Raw genomic sequence first — 7867 nt, 5'->3', positions numbered from 1 at the left:
GTGGACAGCAGGTAGGATCTGGACGTGATGCATCTGTGTTCTGTCCTACCTTGGTCTCTGTTTCTGGGAGGGCTGGAATGGTTAGGTTCTGTAAGTGGTTACGTTCACAGGGCTTGACTTTTATAACAGCAGGAATGGTACCTGTCTGGTTTCTGCAGGTAAATAGAAAAGGAGCGTTTCCAAAAGCTGAGTTGCCGGGAAACGATTATGGGAGTATCTGGAATCATTCAGGGAAATTTCCAGAAGCCTGCCAGCTTCTAGGCAGCAAATATAAATAAAAGAGAAAAAAATGAAAGCAGTTGGCAAATATCCCACCCCTAGGACGTCTTAATAGTGGAATTTATTATCTTACAAAATAAAAAGTCCTAAGCAAGAGTGGTTTTGTGGCAGATCGATTAAATGGCTTGACAACCTATCCAGAACTCAGGTTCCTGCCATCTTTTTGCCCTGCCGTCTTTAGAAGGTTGTAATTCCTCAGACTTGTCTCTTCCTGACCACAGGGTGGCTTTACCAGTCCCAACCACTTTATTCTTAACAATAAGGTGGGAAAAGCTACTCTCTCTCATGTGTCTATGACTTTTTAGATTTTAAAAAATTGACATAAAGTTCACATAACATAAAATTCACCATTTTAAAGTGAAGCATTCAGAGGCAGTACATTCACAATGTTCTTCAACCACCACCTTTATGTAGTTACAAAACATTCTCGTCACCCCAACCCCCTTGCCAGTGATTGGTTTAGGGTGGACATATGGCCAGTCTGTCCAGTGGGATGTCAAGACAGGTCTGCTAGGGAGACTTCTTGGAAAGGTTTCCTCACAAGTCAAAAACAGACACTTTTGAATGTTAGTGTGTGAGGGTGTGAGGGTTGTAACTGCTTCAGACACCTTGCGACCACGAAGAGACAAAGCTGAGGACAAGCGCAACATGCTAAGGATGGTGAACAAGAAGATGTGAAGGATGCTGATGGAATCATTGAGCCATTAATTGGCCTTCTCTGAAAGCACTCTACCTTTGAACTCCTCACGTGAGACAAGATGTCTCCCTACGTTTAAGCCAGTTTGACTCACTTGCAGTCAAAAGCTTCCCGAGACACACAGTGTGAACTGGATGGCTCTTGTCTCTCTAGTTTTTATCCAGAAATTGAAAGCTTAGGATATAATGGCTGGCCTCCTGATTTCCAGTCCAGTTTTCACTTGTTCAAATAAGTGTCAAGATGTGGTGGCTTTGTGATGTGTCGACTTAGCTAAAAGCTGGTACTACATTTCTCAGAGTTCCCTTCCTTGTATGTTTCGAGTTAGAGTTGGTCACAGGAGACATCTGCAGGAGGTTTGCAAAGGGGAAGTGAAGCAGTCGCCATGTTCGCTTTCAGAAGCTCAGCATGGGTCAGGCCCTGTTAACAGTGAGTGCACATTTTCCTGGATCTCCTGCTCTTGTTTCCAGAGCAGCAGTCAGGCTCACAATTCAGTTACCGCGAGATCGCTTTCCTCAGCTTCTGCAAATCCTGGATCAGGTGTCAGTGTGGCTTCATGGCAAGAGCACCAGCTTCTCCTGCTCATCACCCAGAGCAGCGCGGCTGGAGGCTTGGAGATCAATGCAAGTTCCAGTTTGTTCCTCGCCAGTTCCAGTGGCCCCTATTCTCTCCTACCTCATGCCTAGCTGACCCCAGGCTCTGTACCAGACACAGAAGAAGCAACCAAACCGAGGCTGTTTCCCCTCTTCCCATAATTGCTCAAGGTCAAATCCCTATAATATTTATATAATAAATATATAATAATAAATAATATAATATAATAATATATAAAAATATTATATATAATAATATATTATGTTATTAATATTTATATTATATTATTATATTATATAATAATATAATATATATAATATATAATATAATAATAAATATATATAATATATCCCTATAATATTTATATAATAAATTCCTACTCTACGTCACTCCGCACGGTTCTGTTTCTCTGACTGAACCCTGTCTGATACACAGAGTCTAGTTTTCCTGATCGCAGGTTTTAGCTTTAGCTTTTACATCCTATTCGTAGCAGTGAAAGAAGTTTAAACGAACGGAGGTAAGCTCTCTAATATAGACTCAATTATTCTTGCTGGCTTAAAAGAAGATAAGAGATCGTGGTTTCATCATGGCATGGGATCGCATCTCTAGATTGGATATGGATGGTGGGCCACCAGTTTGCACCCGCTGATCTGGGTGTTTTAGCATCCATCCATCACTTACCTAGGTATTTATGAGTATTCAGATGACATGCTGAATTTATCCATTTTATGGGAATTTGGGGGTTTATTGCCCAAGAAAGGATATACTCCTCAGTCTCCATCCTTACTGTATTAATTATCTCCATCAAAATGCTGTGTAACAAATCACTGTGAAACTCAGTGGCTTAAAATATTAACTAAAAATTTAATGTGTCTGAGGGTTGGTGATTTCAGCTGGGCTCAGCTGGGCAGTATCTCTGGTCTTGCCTGGGCTCACTCACATTATCTGGCGATTAGCTGACTGTCAGCTGGTCCATGATGGCCTTGGCTAAAATGAGTGAGGTTACTCGGCTCTGCTCCACACGTCTCTTATCTACCAGAAGGCCATCCTGCGCACGTTCTCACGGTGTCGGCAGAAGGCAGGAGCGAGCCAGTCCAATCATGGAAGCTCTTTTCAAGCCTCTGCTTGTGTCTTGTTCATCTCTATCTGGTTGTCCTAAAGTAAGCCACATGGCTGAGCCCCAAGGCACAGCAGAACACTGCAAAGTTACTTTGCAAAGAGAATATTGATACAGGGAAGGGTAAAGAATCGGGGCAAGTTTTGCAGTCTCTCACAGTTACCAACCTTCTCCCCTCAGAGGTGTTAAGTAACCATGTCAGCTGCTGCTATTTCCAGAACCATTTCATTTCCAGTATCTAGATTTCTCAAGGCTTCTAATTGTCACGTTAATGCACGATGCAAATTGTTCACTGTCAAGACCACTGTGTTCAAGCCTTGAGCTCAGCACCCCCTCTCATTAGGATAAGTCATCGCCTTAAAAAGCTGCAGTTTTGTGCAATGAGCTTGCTTTCGTCTTTTCTTCTCAGGTATCTTATGAAAACAAATGAGTAAGGGATCACAAAAGCAAAAACTCCGGGGGTGAAGAGTTGCTGACAAATAGACAAATATATACTGTTAGGCTGAGAAAAAACTGAGTGATGGCCAACATGGCCTGAGTTCTCCGTCACAAATGGTGAGGAGCAAATCAACTCTAAGTCAGTTGCATATATTATTGCTTATTTTTAATCACACTGGTTTTATAGACAGTAATTATAAACATATTTTAGGCTGAAAAAACCACAAATTTGGGGCTTCCCTGGTGGTGTAGTGGTTAAGAATCTGCCTGCCAATGCAGGGGGCACAGGTTCGAGCCCTGGCCTGGGAAGATCCCACATGCCGTGGAGCAGCTAAGCCCGTGAGCCACAACTACTGAGCCTGTGCTCTAGAGCTCGCGAGCCACAACTACTGAGCCCATGTGACACAACTACTGAAGCCCACGTGCCTAGAGCCCATGCTCCGCAACGAGAAGCCACCACAGTGAGAAGCCCAAGCACTGCAACGAAGAGTAGCCCCCGCTCGCCACAACTAGAGAAAGCCTGCACGCAGCAACGAAGACCCAACACAGGCAAAAATAAAAATAAATAAAATAAATAATTTTTTTAAACCCCACAAATTTTAGGTTTTTTCTTTTTTCCCCAAACTGATGAATTACAACTTATTTGTTTTTTACACTTAAAGGCTGACGAAAAACCATTTCTAATCCTACTAAAATCCAACACAACATCTCAGATGAAAAATATGGTAACCATATTTACTCATTAAATACTGTTTTTTTTTTTTTTTTTTCTTTGGTGGTACGCGGGCCTCTCACTGTGGTGACCTCTCCCGTTGCGGAGCGCAGGCTCCGGACGCGCAGGCTCAGCGGCCATGGCTCACGGGCCCAGCCGCGGCACGTGGGATCTTCCCGGACCGGGGCACGAACCCGCGTCCCCTGCATCGGCAGGCGGACTCTCAACCACTGCGTCACCAGGGAAGCCCTAAATACTGTTTTTTTAAAACACAACTTGGAAACAGCCAGCACGCATGTTTAATCTAAGTGCAATGGATTCAAAACCAAGTATACATATTACATGCATCAAGGCTAGATTGCAAATTATCATAGTCATGTCATAATCTTCTTCACATTTTCTTTTCAATGCGTTTGATGATTCGTTGGCAGTATTTGTGATGACACCATGTTAGTTGTAATGAAAACGATTTTGAACCTAATTTCATGAAGGAGTAATTAGAACATTCTGAACTACTGATGTTGCAGGAATTGATGCTTTTACAGCTGGAGATTTTGAAGTGGGCATCTGTACTGTAAACCTTTGAGGTTCACTGGAGTCCCTACTTTAGTTGACACAGACATGGTTTGTTGGGTTGGTGGGCCAAGTGGGGGAGTACTTGGTGTGCTAGTAACTGAACCAACACTTAACTGCGGAACTGTTATTCTTCCTGCAGAAGTAGGTACTTTTTGTGGTAAAGACTTACTTAAATCTATAGTTTGGAGCAGTCAAACAGTATCTATCAGGTGGCAGTCTAGGGCCTGAATATAGCTTCATCAATGGCAAAGGGATTTCATTTCTTTGCCTTGCAATATCTAATAAAAAATCTCTTGTGAGGAGGAGAGGTAAGTGACTGGTCAGCACGACACTGGATTGCCAGTCGCACATCATGTGCATCAACAGTACCTTTCTTAGCATGACTTGAATAAATTTTTGCATCATATAGAATTGTGGTTACATATCGGAAGGCAAACTCCAACATTTGATTTATAACTCTTGGCTCATATTCTGTAATCCCCATATCCTTTAGGATTTGTGCCATCATCTGTGTATCTTTCGGCATGCTCTTGGCGGAATCCATCTTGCCAGACTCCATGATATATGGTGATTAGACTTCTCGAACTAAATCACCCACAGTAACATATTTCAGTCCTGATCTTGATGGAAGTTCTTTGCCTAATGCGGTTTTCCCAATCCCTGCTGTACCGGTGAGCAGGATGTTCCGAAGCAACGTGGTCCTCACTGCGCTTGTTCAGGATGCCTCTGCACATGCATCCTGCACGTGACGGGGAGGAGCCAAATTTTAGGCTCTTGAAGTTCTTGGTAGCTTTGCTATTCAAGAGGAGTATGTTAGAAAGATTTCTAAGAGATGCTCATTATTCACTAAAGGTGCCCACTACATATTTGTCTTAGTTTGGGTACCCCCAGAAGCCAGTCCTGAGACAAGGATTCAAGTGCAAGTAGTTTATTTGGAAGTAAAGCAAATGCCAGTAGGGAAGTGAGGAAGTGAGACAAGTATGGGAAGGCAGCCAATAAAGGATACATTATCAAGTCAGGTAGTTCTGTAGGCAATTGGAGAGCATCATCTTGTTGTGGAACTCTGGAAAATGGTGTGGAACATGCATTTCAGTTACTCCACCCAAGGGTTCAGAAAGCTGGTTGAAGGCAGCTTATATAACAATCAGTTCTTAGCAGTCACTGGTTGAAGGCAGTTCCTCTGGGGCCATTAATTTCATGGCACTTCTGGCCTGACATATGGCAGGCAAACTAGGCTTCAGAAGCTAGAGAAATCCATCAGGCAAACGCAGTTGCTGGCTGTTGGAAGTGGGAAGTGGTAAGGGTGTAGGCATAAGGGCAGACCACCAACAGTGCCTGGGTATGCTCTGGTACCTGAGCTATAGGTATTGGAACACTTCCTCTGCCTACAGAAGGTTACCTTCTCTAGTTGAGTGAAGCACCAAATTAACTTTTCACTGGAGAATAACATGCATTAGATTAATACATTTTCCAGTGATATTAAGGTATAATTGACCTACAAGAAACTGCACATATGTAATGTGTACAATTGGATGAATTTGACATATGCATACACATCAGTGAATCTTGCCTGCAGCAGGTATTGCTGTGGTGTTCTAAGGGTGATTTTCTCTTTCTCTCGTTCTTTCTGCATTTGAAATTCTTCTGTATGGAATATTTGCTTCTTCATCCCCATTTATTATTCGATCATTTTTTCTCAATTTATTCATTTTTTAAAATTAACGTTTATTGGAGTGTAGTTGCTTTACAATGTTGTCTTAGGACCCCGAATAGCCAAAGCAGTCTTGAGAAAGAAAAACAGCGCTGCAGGAATCAGGCTCCCGGACTTCAGGCTATACTACAAAGCTAAAGTAATCAAGACAGTATGGTACTGGCACAAAAACATAAATATAGATCAATGGAACAGGATAGAAAGCCCAGAGGTAAACCCACACACATATGGTCACCTTGTCTTTGATAAAGGAGGCAGGAATGTACAGTGGAGAAAAGACAGCCTCTTCAATAAGTGATGCTGGGAAAACTGGACAACTACATGTAAAAGAATGAAATTAGAACACTCCCTAACACCATACACAAAAATAAACTCAAAAGAGATTAAAGACCTAAATGTAAGACCAGACACTATAAAACTCTTAGAGGAAAACATAGAACACTCCTTGACATAAATCGCAGCAAGATCTTTTTTGACCGACCTCCTAGAGTAATGAAAATGAAAACAAAAATAAGCAAATGGGACCTAATAAAACTTAAAAGCTTTTGCACAGCAAAGAAAACCATAAACAAGACGAAAAGACAACCCTCAGAATGGGAGAAAATATTTGCAAAGGAAGCAACTGACAAGGGCTTAATCTCCAAAATATACAAACAGCTCATGCAGCTCAATATCAAAAAAACAAACAACCCAATCCAAAAATGGGCAGAAGAACTAAATAGACATTTCTCCAAAGAAGACATATAGATTGCCAACAAACACATGAAAAGCTGCTCAACATCACTAATTATTAGCGAAATGCAAATCAATCATTTATTTAATTCAGTATGGACTCATGGATATTATTTATTGGGTTAAAATCCAATTCTATCATTAGTTATTTTGTTGTTCAAATTGTTTTCTCTTTGGCAATTGGAAGTTAAGATGTTAATTATAATCCCCAGGGCAGTTGCTAAGAAAATAGCTAAAAAATATAATAAAAGAAATAAAAAGAGAATTAAAATGGTACATTAAATATATGTATTTAACACAAGAGAAGGCAGTAATGGAGGCATATAGGAGCAAAAAGACATAATTCATGTATTTAGAAAACAAATAACAAAATGGTAGATGTAGATCCTATATTATAAAATATAAGTGGATTAAACAATCAAAAGGCAGAGATTGGCAGAATGGATATTTGTGGTTTTTTTTTTTTTTTTTTTTTTTTTGAGGTACACGGGCCTCTCACTGTTGTGGCCTCTCCCGTTGCGGAGCACAGGCTCCAGACGCGCAGGCTCAGCAGCCGTGGCTCACGGGCCCAGCCGCTCCGTGGCATGTGGGATCTTCCCGGACCGGGACACGAACCCGTGTCCCCTGCATCGGCAGGCGGACTCTCAACCACTGCGCTACCAGGGAAGCCCAGATGGATATTTGAAAAATGTTCCATGATATGCTGTCTACAACAGGCACACTTCATCTTTTTGAGGCAAATATTTTTATTAAACATTAATATTATTAGTAAACTAATAATAATTTTACTGCTGCTATAATTGATATCACTACTTTTCCCAATTTTAGCAACTTGTGCAAGATCACAGCTATTTAGTGGGGACAAGAGGACTTTGAAAAGAGCAGAATATATATATATATATATATTTTTTTTTTTTTTTTTTTTTTTTTTTTGCGGTACGCGGGCCTCTCACTGCTGTGGCCTCTCCCGTTGCGGAGCACAGGCTCCGGACGCGCAGGCTCAGCGGCCATGGC

At 41.5% G+C, this 7867-nt stretch overlaps 1 pseudogene; it reads right to left on the bottom strand.

The window, feature by feature from the left end:
• Positions 1 to 4153: 4153 nt before the first annotated feature.
• On the bottom strand, positions 4154 to 4969 carry LOC131748225 (transcription initiation factor TFIID subunit 9-like; annotated as a pseudogene).
• Between the last annotated feature and the right edge of the window lie 2898 nt (positions 4970 to 7867).

The sequence above is a fragment of the Kogia breviceps genome, chromosome X (assembly GCF_026419965.1).
Source record: "Kogia breviceps isolate mKogBre1 chromosome X, mKogBre1 haplotype 1, whole genome shotgun sequence".
NCBI classification, from domain to species: Eukaryota; Metazoa; Chordata; class Mammalia; order Artiodactyla; family Physeteridae; genus Kogia; species Kogia breviceps.
The sequence above is the reverse complement of the archived record's forward strand: the minus strand, read 5'-3'. Positions and strand labels throughout refer to the sequence as shown.